Consider the following 21,515-nt stretch of genomic DNA (forward strand, 5'->3'; position numbering starts at 1 on the left):
TCTTCCTGACCTCTCGTACGTCTATGGGAAAGGGTCGCAGAAAAGGGACGTGATTGCTGCCCGTATCATCATTGGGTATGACTTTGCTTGGGAGATTGGTATCCCCACATCCCCTGAGCAACGCTCTTGTGCATTATGCAGAAGACCCGACAGCCGCACCCTTATCCACTACCTCCTAAGACGTCCCCGCACACAACGCTTCCGTGACGCCTGCTGGACCACGACCCCCTGACGATGATCCTCCCCATACTGGCCAGATATTATGTAAATAACATTGATTATGTGTTAAAGGAATATCCTTCCTTTCTTAGGCTTTAGTAAGCCCCTTTATAATACAGTATTCATACTGTATATACTTGTCACACTTGCCAGATGTTTCTGCTGTTATTGTACAGGGGTACCTAGTGACAGCACTAGGATCCCGCTTCCTCTATTAAGGAATAAACAATTGAAATTGAAATTGAAATAGAACCTTAATAAACAACGCGGCAATGCTCAACCCTAGCCACCTCCTTATCATGGGGGACTTTAATTATGGCGACATCGACTGGAGAAACGAGTCCACCCCAAATGACTTGAATAACCCTGCTACTCTTTTTGTAGAAACTCTGAGAGATAATTTTCTGTTCCAACATGTTAGAGACCCGACACATTACAGAGGGGAAGCAAACACCCAAGTCACTTGACCTCATCATAACAAACGAGGAGGGTATGGTGGCCTAACTGCAACACCTTGCCCCAGTTGGCACCAGTCACCATACAGTGTTGTCATTCAGATTTAACTGTTACCTAGTTCAGGATAAGGCCAGACCAAGGTGCAAATATTACAAGGGAAATTACAATGGGATGAGGGAAGAGATGAGTGGTCTCAACTGGCCTGACTTATTAAGGTACAAGAACGCAGACACGACGCTGAATATCATAACTAGTAAAGTGACCCATTTGATCGATAAATATATACCCAAGACCAAACCCAGTGCCTCTAGGAATACGAGGAGATCCCTACACATGAACCATGCGGCGGTCGACAAAATTAAGAAAACCCAGAAATTCAAGACGTGGGTTGGGTCAAACGATGAGCAAGACAGGAGGATGTATGCAAGAGCCAGAAACCAAGTAAAGATAGAATGTAGAAGGGCTGAAAAGGAGTTCCAGAGGCTGGTTGCAAGCGAGGTCAAGTCAAACCCAAAGGCGTTTTACCGCTATGCAAAGTCGAAATTGAAAACGCGAGTTGAAGTATCAGACCTGAGGCTTGAAGAGGGTAGTTATGCAGATTCTGACCAGGATAAAGCTGAGGCATTGAACAGCTTCTTTTCCTCGGTGTTCACAAGAGAGGATGCGATTAGCCTTCCTGTGTTTGAGGACAGACGGTTGGACACAGCACCGACCCACATTGTGTTCACAGAAGAGGGTATTAGAAATAAACTGTCAAAGCTAAAGGTCCATAAGAGTCCCGGCCCTGACATGGAGCATCCCAGAGTGCTAAGAGAGTTGAGCAACGAGCTTGCCGAGCCCCTGAATATCCTGTTTTGTAAATGCCTGGATGAACAAATGGTCCCCAGTGAATGGAAAGTGGCTTATATGAGTCCTATCTTCAAGAAGGGCGATCGTCACTCCACGAACAACTATAGACCGGTGAGCCTGACCAGCATAATATGTAAAGTAATTGAGAGTATTATCAGAGATGCCGCAATGGAACATCTACTACGAAACAACCTTGTAAAGGATTGCCAACACGATTTTATGCAGGGGCGCTCCTGCTTAGCACAATTGCTCAAGGTATTGGATATTTGGACCCATATTCTGGAACGGTGGTAATATCGACAATATTTACCTATATTTTGCCAAGGCTTTCGACAGTGTACCCCATGAAAGGCTGAAAATCAAACTGGAAGGGTACGGTATTCGGGGAAATGTCCTAGCGTGGATAGAAGACTTTCTACATGACCGCAAGCAGTGTGTGGTGATTAATGGCATGAAAACATCATCCGTACCTGTCACAAGCGGGGTACCACAGGGCAGTGTATTGGGCCAGCTGCTGTTTGTTTGTTTCATAAATGACATGCCTGACGTTGTACACTCCTCCATACAAATGTTTGCCGATGACGCCAAGTTATTTCGGGAAATTAAGAACCAAGCAGACTGTGAAGAGCTGCAGAAGGACCTCTGTGGGCTCCAGGAATGGTCGAAGAAATGGCTGCTGAGATTCAATGTCACGAAGTGTAAGAGGATGCACCTAGGGCGTACCAACGGTAAGGAGGCGTATCAGATGTCCCAACGGGATGAAGAAACTGCACTATTTGAGACAATGCGAGAAGGACCTAGGTGTGTATGTTGACAATGAGCTGAAGTTCTCGGGCCATTGTGAGAAGAAGGTAAATCAGGCAAATAAATTATTGGGTCTTATAAGAAGGTCGTTCAGATATCTAGACGGTCCGTCCCTCGTGACGATCTTCAGGAGTGAAGTGCTTCCCCATCTGGAGTACTGTCACCCCATCTGGTCCCGAGATATGCTAGGGACTGTCAGTTGGTTGAAAATTTTCAAAGGAGGGCCACCAAACTGGTGCCTGCACTTCGGCACCTCAGCTACCCTGAGAGATTGGAGCGCCTGAACTTGCCTAGCTTATACTACAGATGGGCAAGGGGGGGACCTAGTTGAGGTGTATAAACATCTCAGGGGGCACTACTCAGTCGAGTGTCCTTACTTGGAGCTGGCGGACGCTCGCCCCACAAGGGGTCACAGCTCAAGATTGAAGAAACTGCAAGTCCAGAAAACCGTGAGGGCAAACTTTTTCGGAGTGAGGGTTGTAAACTCTTGGAACAACCTGCCAGAGAGTGTTGTGACGGCACCGAGTGTGAGCTCTTTCAAGAGAAGACTTGACCAACACTGGAGCAGGTTCAGGTACATTCAGGAGCCGGTGCATGCCCAGTATTTGCCAACAGTGTGTGACAGAGACGTGACCGATCGCCCAAGCGGCTAAGAAGCCGATCAGTGGTGAAGAGGATAAAAGTAAAAAATTAAAGTATTGTGTGACGGCTGTCACTGACCGCTGTCAATGGTGGCTGTTACTGATGGCTGTTATTGACGGATGTTGCTGACGGCTGTTACTGACGGCCAACAAAGCCATCAAATTACCGGGAGAGAAGAATGGTATAAGCTGAATTACCTTACAGAAAGCTGACGAAATAAATCGTACCACAGCTTAACACCCCACTAAGCTTACCAAATAATTCATAGTGCTGTAAATAAAATTTATAAAATATACAAAATTGAAAATTAAATTGAAAAATAATAATAATAATAATAATAATAATAATAATAATAATAAATACTGTAATAAAGAACCATAAAGAAATACAAAAATGAAAAAAAAAGATCGAAAGCGATGAACCAAATATACAGTATGTATGATGTGCTGTGAGAGAAACAATTGAGACCCTGTGTGTAAATGAGGTACAAGTCAGATCATCAACCTGGGACTAAAGGTCTCTGTGGCAGAAGGTCCACCATTAGACAACACTTCCAATATCTTTGGCGGTAGTCCCTCCCTCCTTCTACCTATTATTCATTTAACTTGATTAACTATTTTATCTCATTCCTTCCCAAATGATTTCAAAGTAATAATATTTTTAATAGACAACTACAGTAATACAGGGAGAGAGAAGTAAGAAAACTACAAAAAGGTACAAGTGTCTAGGTCCGGAAAGTTACTTTTCTCCCAGTATGAACTACATCAACTTTTATTATTTCATACTGTCAAGATTAATATAGCTTATTATAATACGTTACTTTACACACTATAGCTGTAGTTACTCTAACATTATTATATTTATTTGTGTTTGCTAATAGACTACGATTAAGAGGGTCATAAAACAGTTGCTGATCATCATATGAAAAATATATTAAACATGGGCTGGCCCCGGACACTCTTGCCATCAACCGGTTTAAAAACTATTTTGTTATTTTTTCTAAACGACAGTATTATGTAAGACTAAAAATGATCTGTAATGTTGCTGTAAGTAATTTTGATAAGTTTTTGGTCATAAATAACAAAATTATTCTTCGTAACTGAGAAATATTAGTAATTACATGTATCAAAAAATAGTTAAAATTATAAGACTTGGTAGCTCCCTCGTCAAGCTGCCATTTAACTTAATATTTCAGCTGTTCGGCTAAAAATATTAAATGTCCTGCTTTTTTTAACGTCTCCAACTATCCTAATTTATCATAGCGTATAGTTAACAGTAGATGAGATAACATTAGAGAAGAAAATGTATGAAATCATTATGGATATTTGGTAAAACACAGTACTGTGGGTGGCAACTGTGTGGTAGGCTGGGGTACATACAGTTTACTTATGTGTTAGACGAGACAAACTACAGTTGTGGACGGAAATAAAATCCACAGGCAAAAAAGGTCACAGGACTTGTACACATTGACAACACAATATATATGATGGCATTGTACGTAGGTTAGGTTAGGTTAGGTTAGGTTAGGTTTTCCATGCCCTTTTTTCCTACAACCGTGGACCCTCCCTCTACCGTGGAGCCAATACAGTACATGTTAACTAATACATTACAGAGGTAACTGGTTATAAGACTGTACAGGATAGGAGTACTGTACTGTACCGTTACTGATATAACGGGTGACTAACATTACTGTACAGTCAATCTGTAATACATCACAGGTGACTGGTACAGTCTACAGGGTGACTGTAATGTTATAGAAGTGACTGGTACAGTCCAATGGGTGACTGTAATGCCATAGAAGTGACTGGTACAGTCCAAGGGGTGACTGTAATGCCATAGAAGTGACTGGTACAGTCCAAGGGGTGACTGTAATGCTATAGAAGTGACTGGTACAGTCCAAGGGGTGACTGTAATGTTATAGAAGTGACTGGTATAGTCCAAGGGGTGACTGTAATGCCATAGAAGTGACTGGTACAGTCCAAGGGGTGACTGTAATGCCATAGAAGTGACTGGTATAGTCCAAGGGGTGACTGTAATGCCATAGAAGTGACTGGTATAGTCCAAGGGGTGACTGTAATGCCATAGAAGTGACTGGTATAGTCCAAGGGGTGACTGTAATGCCATAGAAGTGACTGGTACAGTCCAAGGGGTGACTGTAATGTTATAGAAGTGACTGGTATAGTCCAAGGGGTGACTGTAATGCCATAGAAGTGACTGGTACAGTCCAAGGGGTGACTGTAATGTTATAGAAGTGACTGGTACAGTCCAAGGGGTGACTGTAATGCCACAGAAGTGACTGGTATAGTCCAAGGGGTGACTAAGTGACCACGTGGGTATAGTAGCAGGTGGTTGGCAGGTGGTTGAACACCTACTGTTATTACCTCACATATATAATGTTTATATATAACATTACCATGCCTCACACAATATATCGTGTAGCCATCAACTAATTATATCATTAACTAATATTACAAACGAATACAATTTATTTTCTAAGTTAATTATACATATTATTATTGTTATTATATGATAAAGCATTAGTTATAATGGTGTAGTTAACTTCGTATTGTTTTATATCTTATTAATGTCTTTATTCAAAAGGTTGGTAAATAATGACTCATATTACTTGATATAAGGCAAGTTTGGAGGCGCCATATATACCGAACTATGCACTAAAGTATAGAGAATGAGAAAACTAACCTTCCCGGGCTGTAATATTACGGGACGGGTAATTATGAGCACTTTTCTACACATTTCTCCGTTCAGAAAATACCGGCATCAAGGGGCAGACGACCACGTGTAATCAATAGTTTCCCGCCAAAATGTTCCCGAATATTCTCGAACCTTCTCCCGCGTGACGCCATTATCGAGCATCTTCCGGTAAATAGTTCTTGTACTAAAACCTAAAATTTAAATTCTACAAATATTTAATCGCCATTTTGGTTATAGTTATTTTATTAATTTTAGGTTCTAGAGGTTATTTTATTGATAATCTTGTGATATACTCAAGAATTAAAAAAATAAATATGAATGTTTACCGCGGAGGAATACATCAAGAGTGATCGGTATTTAAGCGGCGTCTGGCGCGAATCTCTCACAGTGCTCCTCCAGCTTCAGTCAAGGGAAGGTCTCGCGGCGTACTCCACACATTCCTTTTATATAAATAACATTCCAAACGTAAGTACTAAGTGATTGATAGTTATAAAAGTGATAGCATAACAAGGGAAGAGTGTAGTGTGTTATTGAGATGTGTCCTGTGGTTGTTTCTGTCTCAAATAAGGTGGAAGATGTTTTAATGTTTAGCAGTACAAAGTTCGGGTTGGGTTGTGGTGGGTAGACGTCAACAAACCGTTTAGTATTGCTTAGTAATTTTAATTGACTAATGAAATACTAAACCGTAAAGTCCTTAACTATGTATGTAAAGTTTATAAACGTTTATATTTTAGGGTTACCACTATGAGCAAGAGGGTTCAATCGACTACGGTGAGTGAGGGTGAACAAAGCTTCAACTGTCGTGTTGGGAATTATGACGGAAGTAAATTCAGAAGGCAGTCAATACCTAAACGCGACGAAGGGAGGTCTCTGAACATGACTAATTTGAATGTCTACTACACAAACATTAGGAGTTTGAAAAAAAGAATCGGTAATATTAGGGCTTTGGTACTTGCCAAAAAAATCGATATATTGGCATTTACCGAAACGTGGATCAAACTAGACTCACCCGTGATCCGTTTAGAATACCAAATTGAAGGTTACAAATTATTTCATACCGATAGGCAGCGTAAGTCAAGAGGCGGGCAGCGTGAGAAAGGAGGCGGGGTAGCAATTTATGTCAGGAATTATCTGAAGTGTAAAAAAAATAATAAAATCAGAACTAATCAGAATACAGAAACAATTTGGATAGAATTAATCGATGGTAGGGAAAAAATAATCATGGGAGTAATATATAGACGTCCTAAACTTGGTAGAAATAATCAACTTATTTGGGATGAAATTTACAGGGCTTCTAGTAGCTATAGCAAAGTCTGCATAGTAGGTGACTTTAACTTTAACTTTAAGCATATAAATTGGATTAACCTTACGGGTAAAAGCTCTGAATCACGTGATTTTCTTGAAACAATCCAGGACTGTTCCCTAACGCAACATATAACCGATCCCACCCGGGGTAATAATATACTCGATTTAGTTCTGTCAAAGAGAGAAAACCTCGTTAGTAATGTCAAGGTAGGGAACAAACTTGCTCACAGCGATCACAAAGGAATTAGATTCCAGTTAGAATTTTGGGATAATAATAATTACAATGATGATAATGATGATGATAGTAATGATGATGATAGTAATGATGATGATAGTAATGAAGATAATAATAATGAAGATAATAATAATGAAGATAGTGATGATAATGATGAAGATAATGATGATAATGATGAAGATAATGATGAAGATAATAATAATGATGATTATAGTGATAATGAAGATAATGATAATGATGATTATAGTGATAATGAAGATAATGATAATGATGAAAATAATAATGATAATTATAAATAAAATTATAAAATAATGATAATACAGTAACTAATAAAAAATAATAAAATAATGATAATACAGTAACTGTAATAATAATAATATTTATAATAAAGAACTATAAATACAAAAATGAAAAAAAAGATCGAAAGTGAGAAATGATGTATGTATGTTGTGTTGAAAGAGAAACAATTGAGACCCTGCAATTGCGTGTAAGTGAAGCAGAAAGTCAGATCAGCAACCTGTTTGGACGACTTCTTTTAAAGTAGACATGATCATCCATTTATTCTAATATATCCTGCCTTTAATAAAGGCTATAGTATAATTAACATTATAATTTTCTTTGCTACTGAACCACATACAGTAAATATAGTCTGACATTAGTATGAACATTGTATTATTATCCTTATCACTACAGTTAATATTAAACATTAAGAAATGCAGAAATAATTTGCTGTTGACATTGCAGACTGTATTCAGGAGATTTTTAAACCATTTGATTATCTCTTCTGGAAACAAGTAAAATACATGTAAAGGATATTCTACCTCGCCACATCTTGCACAACTATCATGTTTTAACATTTTTAGTCTGAGTTGTTGGTAGTTTCATGAATATACCTATATATGAAGTCTTTCTGGTGAGGATCCATATAAGAAAATAAGGAGTCTGCATTAGGCCGGTTGGCCTGTGCATGGCAGCTCCTGTCGAGTTACTACCACTATCATCCGTGAATCTATCTAGCCTCCTTTTGAAACTTTCCAGAGTTCCCGCACTTACTACAAAGTTGCTAAGCTTGTTCCACTCGTCTACCACCCTATTTGTGAACCAGTTTCTTCCTATCTCCCTCCTAAACCTAAACTTATCCAACTTGAATATGTTGCTCCGAGTCCTATCCTGCTCGGATATTATAAGAACTTTATCTATCCCGTTTATTGATTCCTTTCACCCACTTAATACTTCTATCATATCTCCCTGCACTCTTTGTCTTTCTAGGGAATGCAAGTTTCTTTAACCTATCCTGAAATGGAAGGTTTCCAAGTCCCGGCATCATTTTTGTCATTCTTCGCTGCACCGACTAGTGAATTTATATCCATTCTATAATAGGGGCACCAGAACTGAACCGCATAATCGAGGTGCGGCCTGACTATAGCAAGATATAGTTGCAATAAGACCTCTGCACTCTTGTTACTTACACTTCTAGATATAAAACCCAATACTCTGTTTGCCTTATTTCGAACATTAACGCACTGTTTTCTAGGCCGTAGGTCCGGTCTTACAAGTATCCCTAGGTCTCTTTCACAAGTCGACTTCTCTAGGTTGATGTTAAGGCTGTATGCATTATAAGTATTTGTTCTTCCAATATTAAGTATGTGGCACTTGCTGGTGTTGAATTTCATTTGCCATTTTTCAGACCACCTCTGCAGTTTTAGATCCTCCTGTAATGCATTTGCATCCTGCCCTGAATTAATTTGCCGCCCTATTTTGGTGTCGTCCGCAAACTTGCTTATGTCACTGCTGATCCCAGTATCTAGATCGTTTATGTAGATTATGAACAAGAGTGGGCCCTGCGGAACCCCACTGGTTACACGGCCCCACTCAGATTTAACACCATCTACGCTGACCCTCTGCGTTCTATCGGTGAGCCATGATTTTATCCAATTTAAAACTTTCCCCTCGATACCATGAGCCTTAATTTTTCTCAGAAGCCTCTGATGCGGTACTGTCAAATGCTTTGCTAAAGTCTTAAGTAAATAACATGGTAATTTTTGTCATTATCTACTACCTCGAAGACTTCCCTTAAAAACGTCAGCAGATTTGTTAGACAAGATTTTCCCTTTGTAAACCCATGTTGAGTCGTAAATTAATTTGCTTTTCTCTAGATGCGATTGGATGCTATCTGCTATAATTGATTCAAGAATTTTTCCCACTACTGACGTCAAACTGATCGGCCGGTAATTTGACGCTGATGCTCTGTCTCCCTTTTGAATATGGGTACCACATTTGCCTGTTTCCACAAGGCTGGCACAACTCCAGTGTCTAATGATTTTGTAAATAAGTTTACGAGGGGTCTGTTAATCTGTTCCCTACACTCTTTCAAGACACGAGGGAAAATTTCATCCGGCCCTGGGGATTTTGTTTATTTCAGTTTATTTATCTTAAGAACATCCTCTTTTCTGATAGTGATATTCTTTAATTTCTCTTCTTCCTTTCCCTTAAATATCAGTTCCACCTCTGGAATTTCATCGCAAATTTCTTCTGTGAAAACTGATAGAAGTAGCTGTTAAATGCTTTGCTTATTTCTTCACTTCCATTTATCACTTCTCCTCTCCCTGACTTTAAAGGCCCAACTTTGTCCTTGACTTTTGTCCTATATACCTGGAAAAACCCCTTGGGATTCGCCTTGGATTCTCTTGCTATTTTGATTTCAGTCTCTTTGCTTTCCTTAGATTTTTCTTAACATTCCTAGATAGTTCATTATACCTATTTCTGAGCTGCTCCTCCCCTCCCTTTAATTTCTTATAAATGCCTTTCTTTATTCCTTTGTCATGTTTAAGTTTTCTGGTCATCCACCTTGGCTCATTCTTATTTGACCTAATTTTTCTGTATGGTATATTTTGTTCTTTTGCTTTATGTAGTATATTAGTGAATATATTATAGTCATGATCAATTGTCATCTTTGACCTCACCCCTTCCTACTGGGGACTGACGTGACTGTTCCCAGGTGACCTCACCTAGGTACCTTCTTAACCCCTGATAATCCGTAATATTTTCCCAAATAAAAGGTCATTTAAACGGCCGATACTTTTCCTCAACTGCTGGTTTTGTCCATATCATTAACATATTGTATACATCTTTATTCTTGACATTGGGAAAGTTATGATGCCTTGCTAACCTTCGTAGGGTATTGATTGCAATACTATAACAAGGTAGAGACAAGTAGGAAACATTATCCGTAGGTTTCATTTCTAATAGATAGCTGGTCCTTATAAGAACATAAGAATGGAGGATACTGCAGCGGGCCTATTGGCCCATACTCGGCAGTCCCGTTTACACCCAACCCCTATTGCTCAAATAAGCATCCAACCTATGTTTGAAGCTATCCAGCGTATTCGAGTTAATGATGATATTTGGTAACTTGTTCCACTCATCCACTACGGTTTCCAAACCAATGTTTACTTATTTCACGACTAAATCTAAATTTGTCTAATTTAAAACCATTGTTACGAGTTAAACATTTCCTCTTCATGGTCTCGAGCAATTTTTATGAAAGTTGTACATAATGTAGCGGCTGCTTTACGAAACGCATTAAATACACCAATATCACCTTGTTTGACAGGTAAATACAGTCTGTCTTTTAATTGGCTGGTACATACCACCATATGTATTTAAAACTACATGATTCAATTTTCTGTGTATTTTATTGAATGGAAATGTATGGGATAGGTACCATACCTTGGACAACTTTTGAGTTCACAATAATTGCTTTTTGGTACAAAGTTTTCTGTTTGATAAACAATTAACAGCAATTATAATTTCCAATATTTTGTTCCAATTCATATTAAGTGTGTTCGTAATTGTCATAATAGTGCCTAAAATTCTGGAATATTCTGCTGATGTAATCCACAGCACAGGCCATAAATCTCTTGTACCACTCACCCAAGTCCATAATACTTGTTTAGCACCTGTTGCTTCCTCAAACCTTTCCATTTCTCTGCTAACCTCCATTATGGACTGGTCTGTGGCCACAAAGACTGTAGAACCATCAGCATATCTCTGTATGGTTACTGTCCCCGTCATATGTTGTTGCCATATCATCTGCTTCATCATATTCCATACTTTAACAAGATATTTTACCCTTAGTTTGATCCACATTATTCCTCTGTATTTTGGCCTCACATGTAGTGGAGGTTTCCTGTGCTGCATTTTCTGAACGATCTGTGGATGTGGTACTTTCTGGACCTACAGCATCCTGGGGTATAGTCTGAACAGGCACTTCTTCCCTTTCTACCCCATGCCGGGTTGTTGCGGGAACCTGACTTACTGTGACCCTTTCTACTCCTTCTTTAACACCTGCCTTTGAGCTGTGCATCTCCCTGGGAAGCCTTCCTCATTAAAAATGTTCACTTTATATATATATATATATATATATATATATATATATATATATATATATATATATATATATATGCAAGATCCGTTTTGTTACACTAACAGCGATCGCAAAGAAATTAGATTCCAGTTAGAATTTTGGAGCAGCCGCCAAGAAAATTCCACTAAACTCCTATATTTCAGATGGGCAGACTTGGATATCTCGAAGGGTTATCAAGCTTGGGGTGAACGGAAATAAGTTAGGTTTGGTTTTTTCCATGCGGTTTTTTGACTCATTCCCTTTTTTCTGGATTGCCTGCTTGGAGCTGGATTGCATGGCAGAGACCTAGCGGTCGAGGATGGCCTAATAACAAGATCTGAGGTTGACGAGTTCCACAACAGTTTAAATAATGCCATACTTAATGCACAAAGGCAGAATATACCATATGCGGATCAAACAACAATGACCCTAAATGGATAAGTAGGTATTTAAAGAATATCATTGGACAAAGAAAGGCTATAGGCAACGAGAATAGATCGTGGTGAAGTTTACCTCCGAGATTATTAAAAGGTATTGGCCGGTAGAGTTAGGACCGAGACAAGAAAAAAAAATGAATTGAAGGTAACAAGGGAGGTGAAGTCAAAACCAAGGATTCTATTGTAACAATGTCCTAAGTTTCCCAGGGATTTAGGTTTATTTTTAAGTGTAACTGTTTGAGTTGAGTAATGTTAATAAATCGAGGACCATTATGATTGGTGCTCAATTACCTTGTGTTGACTAAAACATTGTCATGCATGTCTTTGGTATTATGCTGTTATATGGTGAGTCATATATAGTAACTATCTTATATTTCTCCTCTGAAGTGTCTTCATCCCCCTAACCACCATTCCCTGGGGTCTTTCCCTTGGTGTAGGCCTTTCTAGCCTAACCACAACCTTTAGAAATATCAAGGTAAAGGAGCCAGGTACTTGAGTATAACTACAGGTATTGGCTGTTTGTCTTGTATTGTAAGAAACTTAAGGTATTTATTTATTATATTTCCAGATGCCTGAAGAAACTATGGAAGATGTGGAGACCTTCGCCTTCCAGGCGGAGATCGCCCAGTTAATGTCCCTCATCATCAACACCTTCTACAGCAACAAAGAAATCTTCCTGCGAGAGATCATCTCCAACGCCTCCGATGCTCTGGACAAGATCCGCTTTGAGTCTCTGACGGATCCCTCCAAGCTGGATTCTGGCAAGGATCTCTTCATCAAGTTGGTGCCCAACAAGAATGATCGCACACTCACTATTATTGACAGGTTGGTACTGTTCTGTGCTGTAAGGCGGCTCTAATGAGGAGTTTGATCGTTAGTTACAAGTTTTGTGATTCTGGCGGTAAAATTAATGATAATCAGTTGGGAGGTATGTAGGCTGAAGGTGACCATGTTTGTTAGGCTGGTAAAGACCTTTACCTATTTATGCAGGGCTGTGGAGTCGAAGACAAAACCTTCGACTCCGACTCCTCAAATTTTTATGCTACAGCTTTATTAATGATCTGGACGATATTTAAGAACTACAAAAAGATGATAGGCTTGACTTTCAAAGTTTCAATCAAAAGAAAAATAAATTTATTAAGAATTCAAGATATTAACTAGAAAACACCATTTACATGTATATCTAAAAGTTCGATCTCCTCGCATATGAATTTTGTTTAAGCTCATAATCTGATGTGGATCTAAATGATGATCCTACAATTCCTTTTAAAGTAAAGTTATATATTTATGTACATTAAAGAAATGAATACCTTATTAGGAAAATGGATAAACCTTACATGATTAAGTTATTAAATTAAATTTGCCTTAATCTCACCAAAAACAGGTTGTAGCTAATTGTTTTGTAGTCGAGAGCCTCTTCAGTTTTCAACTAAACAAAATTTGATATAATTCAAAATTTCAAATGGTAAAGAGACTATCGTCCAAAATTATAGTGCTATACTGTGCCTGCTACAATAAATTCATAATAATGCTTATAAAATGGAAATAAATTCTTTTAATAATTTAAGAAAATTAGTGGGATCAGTGGAATCGCTGCAATGAATATGCCTGAGTTCATATATTTGTTCTTAGGAACAGAATAGCTTCAGTCGGAGTCTGGACAATTTTACCGACTCCGACTCCACAAGCCGAAATTTCCTCGACTCCGACTCCACAGCCCTGTATTTATGTAATATTTCTACAATGCTGTGTGAATGAGAAGATATTGTATTGACCCGAACTATCCATTTACAGTGGTATTGGCATGACCAAGGCTGATTTGGTCAACAACTTGGGAACCATTGCCAAGTCGGGCACCAAGGCCTTCATGGAAGCTCTCCAGGCTGGGGCTGACATCTCCATGATTGGTCAGTTTGGTGTGGGTTTCTACTCTGCCTACTTGGTGGCAGACAAGGTTACTGTCATCTCAAAGAACAATGATGATGAACAGTACATCTGGGAGTCTTCTGCAGGTGGCTCCTTTACTGTCAGGACAGATACTGGTAAGTTGACACTGACCAACATGGTGAACTGCTTTTGATAAACTTACTCTTGTATTGATGACCTTTTAATTAACTGAAAAATATCAAAGTTGATTGTTAACTTTGATAAAGGTTTAAATTATACATGTTAATATTTATTGAACTGACCAGTATTAGGAAAGATTTAAATTATTTAAGATGTACTGTTGTCTTCCGAGTGTATATTTAATACTGGTGGAACTTACAGAGGGAGTTATTGGAGAACCACTTGGCCGTGGCACCAAGATCACCCTCCACCTGAAGGAGGACCAGACAGAGTACCTGGAGGAGAGGCGCATCAAGGAGATCGTCAAGAAACACTCGCAGTTCATTGGCTATCCCATCAAGCTGTTGGTTGAGAAGGAGAGGGACAAGGCAAGTGTTGTTAATTATTGTATCCTCTCTGTCGTCCTGTACTCTGGCTGGCAGATTTTTATAGTGCCTACACTAATTGGTCCATAAATCTTGGTCTAAATATTCTACCTGTAATACAACTTAAACTGTACAGTACAGAGTTTATTTTGAATTGGTCTTGGAAAATGTCAAAAGAATTTTCAGAATATTGTGGACTTTTAACGATGCGAGTTCATGCGACTCCTAATATAGTGAACGTGTCCTTAATATCAATACTAATAAATGGTTTATCTTGCAGGAAGTGTCTGATGATGAAGAGGAAGAAAAGGAGGAGGAGAAGAAGGATGAAGATGAAGAGAAGCCCAAGATAGAAGATGTGGGTGAGGATGAGGAAGCTGATAAGAAGGAAGAAGGGAAGAAGAAGAAGACTGTGAAGGAGAAGTACACAGAGGATGAAGAACTGAACAAGACCAAGCCTCTGTGGACCCGTAACCCTGACGACATCTCTCAGGAGGAGTATGGAGAGTTTTACAAGTCCCTCACCAACGACTGGGAGGACCACTTGGCCGCTAAGCACTTCAGCGTCGAGGGTCAGCTCGAGTTCCGTGCCCTTCTCTTCTTGCCTCGTAGAGCTCCATTTGACCTGTTCGAGAACCGCAAGCAGAAGAACAAGATCAAGCTGTACGCGGCGTCGCGTGTTCATCATGGAGAACTGCGAGGAGCTCATTCCAGAGTACCTGAACTTCCTCAACGGAGTCGTTGACTCTGAGGATCTGCCCCTGAACATCTCCCGCGAGATGCTGCAGCAGAACAAGATCTTGAAGGTGATCCGCAAGAACCTGGTGAAGAAGGCCCTGGAGTTGTTTGAGGAACTGATTGAAGATAAGGAGAACTACAAGAAGTTCTACGAGAACTTCTCCAAGAACATCAAGTTGGGCATCCACGAAGACTCCACCAACCGCAAGAAACTGGCGAAGTTCCTCCGCTACCACACCTCCGCCTCTGGTGACGACATCTGCTCCCTGAAGGACTACACCTCCCGCATGAAGGAGAACCAGAAGCACATCTACTACATCACCGGGAGACCATGAACAGGTCCACAACTCTGCCTTTGTTGAGAGGGTCAAGAAACGTGGCTTTGAGGTGATATGACTGACCGAGCCCATCGACGAGTACTGTGTCCAGCAGCTGAAGGAGTACGACGGCAAGCAGCTGGTGTCTGTCACTAAGGAAGGTCTCGAGCTGCCAGAGGATGAGGACGAGAAGAAGAAGTATGAAGAACAGAAGACAAAGTTGGAGACTCTTTGTAAGGTATGTTGAGTATATGTAGATGAGGATTATTGTTGTGTTGAGTAGTATGGGTTGGAATACTGGGAACCTTCCTAATGAGGCTTCCCTTTGTGGCAAGTGTTGATTTATAGACATTTTTACAGTTTCATTACAAAACATTAAATTTGCCACGAGTGCCATACTATTGCTTTCTGTAAGGAACAATATTTCAAACTAGATAACAGGAGTAAGATGTTTACGGCTGATGGTCGAGTCATATTTTAGTAACTGGTTTGTTTTGGGGAAATAATTTATTAATATTTCATAGACGTTTGGTGTAAATGAACAAAATTTTTGAATACTTTGTGGTTGAACGATACTTTATTCTGTAAGGTGACAGTGATGTATAACTACCCTGAGGACTGACAGATGGTTCCCTTGTGTTACAGGTGGTGAAGGACATCCTGGACAAGCGTGTGGAGAAGGTGGTGGTGAGCAACCTTGGTGACCTCTCCCTGTTGTATAGTGACGTCACAGATGGGTGGACGGCCAACATGGAACGCATCATGAAGGCCCAGGCACTAAGAGACACCTCCACCATGGGTTATATGGCAGCCAAGAAACACCTGGAGATTAATCCTGACCACAGTATCATTGAGACCTTGAGACAGAGGGCAGATGCTGACAAGAATGATAAGTCTGTCAAGGATCTGGTCATGTTGCTGTTCGAGAGTGCCCTTCTGTCCTCGGGCTTCACACTCGAGGATCCCGGCGTTCATGCTGGCAGGATCTACAGGTGTGTAACGTGGGTCTTTTGTCTTGTGAAATAATGTTAAATTAGTACCCGTTTCTGGTGTAGTAGAGATTTTTTTTACGGATTAAAGAATTGGTCGACGGTGTAAAGTGAACTAATCCTTATCGCTGCAACTGTTGAGAACTTTGAACGTGAATTACTAAGATTTAATCGTTCTGTGTTTGGGGGAACCGATGAGTAGACCAAAATAATGGTTGGTTTTAACAAATGATGATAACTACTCCGCTTATTACATGAGCAACCTTGATTCTATCATATATTCTGACTTGTCCGACATGCCAAGTTTACCGAAATTATTTTTTGGAGAATTAATGGAATTTTATATTTAAAATTCCAGGATGATCAAACTAGGTCTGGGTATAGAGGAGGACGATGCCCCAGCCGAGGAGACGCGAGAAAGCTAGAGAAGGAGGAGATGCCACCCTGAGACGGCGAGGAAGACACATCGCGTATGGAGGAAGTGGACTAAACTGTGAAGATCTCATAACCTAACCCCCACCATTATCCCCCAAAGTTCATCTCATATCACAGGATCTGCAAGTTTCTCATTGAACTTCTGTTAACTTTCCTTCATTATTCATTTGTATCACAATTATCATTCCATTCTTTTGACCTAAGGCTAATTTAGTTTTTCCATCAAGATATATTTGGTCAGTAATGTTTCATAGTGTTGGGCTCACTCACACATGGTACTCCTACAACACACATAAACTGGTTATAGCAACATACTCTGCCAGGATATTACAACACTTCACATCATCTCTGGCAGGTTGTTACAACTTAATTTATGTTATCACAACTTCTCCGTTATATTTTGGCCGACAGTTTGTGTACTGAAAGCTTGTAAAACTATAGGCTGTGAGCTTGAGCAAGGTGAATTCTACCCCCAACTATGAACATCTGAACAGGAGTATAGTATTGCCCTCAGAGGAGACTTTAAAAGCTATTAGTCTCTTACACTCTACAAGACCTAATTATTTCTCTTGTCCTGTACGGTAATTTGATTTCCTAGAGACGTAAATTTGTGAATAGTCTTGTTGCCCCTGTAAGGTGTATTGCTTTTAGAGGTATAAATTTTTGTAGCCTCTCGCCCCTGTACAGCTACAGTATTTGATTTTCTGGAGATGTAAATTTGTGACATCTCTTGCCCAAGTAAAATATGCGTTGAGATGCATAAATTTGTTGTAGTCTCGCATGTAAAATAATTACCTAGTCTACAGAAAGCCAAAGGGAATAGAGAGCAGGGGCAGGTCCAGGTCTATCAAAGGGATAAAAATTGTAGTTAGCGAACATGGTAATTCCCCTCCTGCTGGGCATTTTGAAGGCCAGTACACTTAATGTTGGCAATTATTGTGGTCACTAATTACTATACAATACTGCATTAAAGAAAGAGTATCGGGATATTCCAACGCCCTGGATCTGTCCCCGAGAAGTTCCTCCCAAGTTCTCATTCCAGTGTTTAACTAAGCATTCCAGTCATTCTAAATTTCATTACTCCTCTTTTGCTGAAGAAAGGAAACCTTATGTTAGATGTATATGTAAATATTATTTTAGGGAAGCGAAAGTTACGTTTTCTAATAAAAGTATCAAAGAATTTAGTTTGTGTTTTGTCTTTACTTTGTTAGCTCACAAGTTGAGCTGATGAAAATGTTTGAAACTATGCATTAAATTTGCAACCTGCTGAATATTGCATGAAATTTGCAAACTGCTTTAGCATTAAATTTGCAAATTATGCCGAGTATTTATGACCTGTTATTCTGGGTCCAATTAATTAACTGATGGTGGAGAGAAATTTGATCATGGTAGAATGATTCATGAAGATTATTAAGGTAAATGGAACTACAGTATAATTGTACACAGTTTCTTGTATGTGTTAGGTGGTGAAGAGAACGAAGTGACTGTATGCTACTGAATGATTGAGAAATGTACATTAATAAAGAATGTAACGAGATAAGAATGGTAAATTATGTACAGTTTAAGAAAATGTACGAAAGTTAACAATTTATACTGCAACATTGATCTATCTTAACTTGTGGCCAATTAGTTCAAATATTACGTACTTGCATGACCCATAAGATGGTATGGTATAAGGTAAAAAAGATAAATTGTTAAAAGCACTTAAATGCCCATAAGTAGAAAGCACTTACGTGATGGCAAGTTATAATTTATTATAAGTACTTTCATGCTAAACGTAAGTACAGTACAGGTTACCGATTCCCACACGGGGTCATTGTTCATAAAGGTGCCCTAGTAGATGCTGCAGGACGTTGCTGACTGACTGATAAGTCTTGTGTATGTGTTGTGACCCTGATCTCGCAGCAAGTCTGGAGTAATCTGACATAAGGGGTTATTTCTGGTCTATGTAGGTGAATTACTGTGACCTGGCTGACAAGATAATTGCTGGAGTCTTGTTCGGTTGCAGGAGTCCGTAGTGACTGGAGGAACTTTAAGAAGTGTGATTTGTGACAGTAAAACCTGGGTAATTAAAGAGGCTGGGATATAGGGGCTTTAGTGAGCTGAAATGAGAATGGTGAGATGCATGTAAGGTGATAGATCAATGAGGACGGGTAGGTATTGAGAGGCAGGCACACTGAACCACCTGTCTCTACCCTTCAAGCAAGGTAAAAAGGTGTACGAGAGCCTACCTGTAAAGGAGAGAGAGAGAGGGGTAGGTCAAGAATGGGAAGGAGAGGAGAGAGGGGTAGGTCAAGAATGTAGAGGGGAGGAGAGACAGGTAGGTCAAGAATGGGAATAATCAACCAGTGTTGTGACAGCACCGAGTGTGAGCTCTTTCAAGACAAGACTTGACCAACACTGGAGCGGGTTCAGGTACATTCAGGAGCCGGTGCATGTCCAGTACTTGCCAACAGTGCGTGACAGAGACGTGACCGATCGCCCGGGAGGCTACAGCTGATCTTTTGGTGAAGAGGATAACTGAAAAGGAAAAGTAATCAGAGACGTGACAGAGCGCCCAAGTGGCTAACAAGCCGATCAGTGGCCAAGATGATAAAACTAAAACTAGAATGTTGAGGGGAAGAGTTTCGGCTACGGAAGTTTGGAATGGGGAACATTCAGGGTTTGAGGTTTGATAATTCTTCGGGCTTGGATTTGGGATTAAGACTCGGTTTAAGTTTTTCAGATTCGTAATTGAGGATTATGACTCGGTGTTCGGAATGATACTTTGACGGCCATATTAAACAACATCTTCCCTTGAAGAATATCGTCATATCGAAAGCCGTATTTTTAAATGCGAAGAACCTTTTAGTGCATCGCACGACAGAGTGTGATGGCATGAAAATGAACTAATTTCACCTAACTTTGAATAGGTGGCTGTGAGCTGCTTTTCGTCACCCTCTTCATAATTATTTTGTTAGTTTTATTGAATATTTCTTGTCAATACGATTAAAGTACAAAGAAACACGTATTGGTAATTTTACAAATGTTTTTTTTTTACACTGTTGGTTTTACGGCCCATATTATGACAGTGCAAAAGTTGTGTTCCGTCCTAATACGACTATCGTGCGTGCTGCCTGTCAATAGTTATTGCCAAAGGCAAGCTGCTGTAGTCATCCCATCTTACTACTCACAGATGATCTTCTGAAGAGGCTCACGCCTGTGACTCCAGCTCAATAGCCTCTTCTCTACTCAGGCGGTGGCTGTGTGGCGGATAATTGTGCCCCAAAATTATATACTTGTTGATTTTTCCAGTATTTTATCTAATTTTGCTTCAAACTTTTCCACCGTCTCCACATTCACTACCCACTCAGGTAACTCAGGTAACGTATTATTCTTCCAATTGTTTATCTAACAATTGCTGCCGTGTGCTCCAAAATAGTTTATTTTCTTCCTCTTCAATGGTTATATTTTTCCTGTTTGGTCAGTTATACCGTTTTTCATCAAGTAATGACGTTTTCTTTTTATTATTCTGGGATGAGGTTGAGGGGCTAGGTTGTAAATTTGGGTCATCGCCCTGCTGGAGGCACGCCTGGTACAGGATTTGTGAAGCACAAATCTTGACCTGATTTGTAGGCATGCTTTCAGCAAAGTAATTGTGGTCCTCATCAATGAAACTGACTGATGGGTACACTTGAGCTGTTCTACTGATGGCCGAGGACCATATCCCTCAGCATTGAAACTTGTTGTAATGCGTATCCATGCTTGTTTCTTGAGTGCAACAAGCTTCCCACAAGTACTTTTATTTTTCAATATTCTCTCCTCTCAATCAAATAAACTAAGACATCTCGCTCTCTCTGTGATGCGGGACCTGGAGAACACACCCCGGCCACAGCTGCTACACCCCCGGCCACAGTTACACACCCCTGGCCACAGCTGCTACACACCCCCCACAGCTGCTACACACCCCCGGCCACAGCTGCTACACACCCCCACAGCTCACACACCCCGGCCACAAGGTTACACACCCCCGGCCACAGCTGCTACACCCCTGGCCAAGCTGCTACACACCCTGGCCACAGCTGCTACACACCCCCTGGCCACACAGCACACACCCCTGGCCACAGCTGCTACACACCCCCGGCCACACACACACCCCCTGGCCACAGCTGCTACACACCCCCCAGCCACAGCACACCCCAGCCACAGCTGCCCACACCCCTGGCCACAGCACACACCCCGTGCCACACACCCCTGGCCACAGCTGCTACACACCCCTGGCCACAGCTGCTACACACCCACACAGTGCTACACACCCACAGCTGCACACACCCCCGGCCACAGCTACACACCCCCGGCCACAGCACACCCCCTGGCCACAGCTGCTACACACCGGCCACAGTACACACCCCCACACAGTTGCCACACACCCCTGGCCACAGCCACACACACCCCTGGCCACAGCTGCTACACACCCCGGCCACAGCTGCCACACACCCCCCGGCCACAGCTGCTACACACCCCTGGCCACAGCTGCTACACACCCCTGGCCACAGCACAC

The 21,515-nt window shown here is 40.6% G+C and overlaps 1 pseudogene across 1 annotated transcript; it reads left to right on the plus strand.

Moving 5' to 3' along the window:
* Positions 1–6,065: 6,065 nt before the first annotated feature.
* On the plus strand, positions 6,066–18,159 carry LOC121867733 (annotated as a pseudogene). The gene is made up of 7 exons (XR_006089228.1): positions 6,066–6,147; positions 12,633–12,889; positions 13,859–14,106; positions 14,333–14,499; positions 14,777–15,789; positions 16,197–16,543; positions 16,899–18,159. The product of XR_006089228.1 is annotated as a heat shock protein HSP 90-alpha-like (transcript).
* The last annotated feature ends 3,356 nt before the right edge of the window (positions 18,160–21,515 follow it).

Source organism: Homarus americanus, unplaced genomic scaffold (assembly GCF_018991925.1).
Source record: "Homarus americanus isolate GMGI-L3 unplaced genomic scaffold, GMGI_Hamer_2.0 scaffold46583, whole genome shotgun sequence".
Lineage (NCBI taxonomy): Eukaryota > Metazoa > Arthropoda > Malacostraca > Decapoda > Nephropidae > Homarus > Homarus americanus.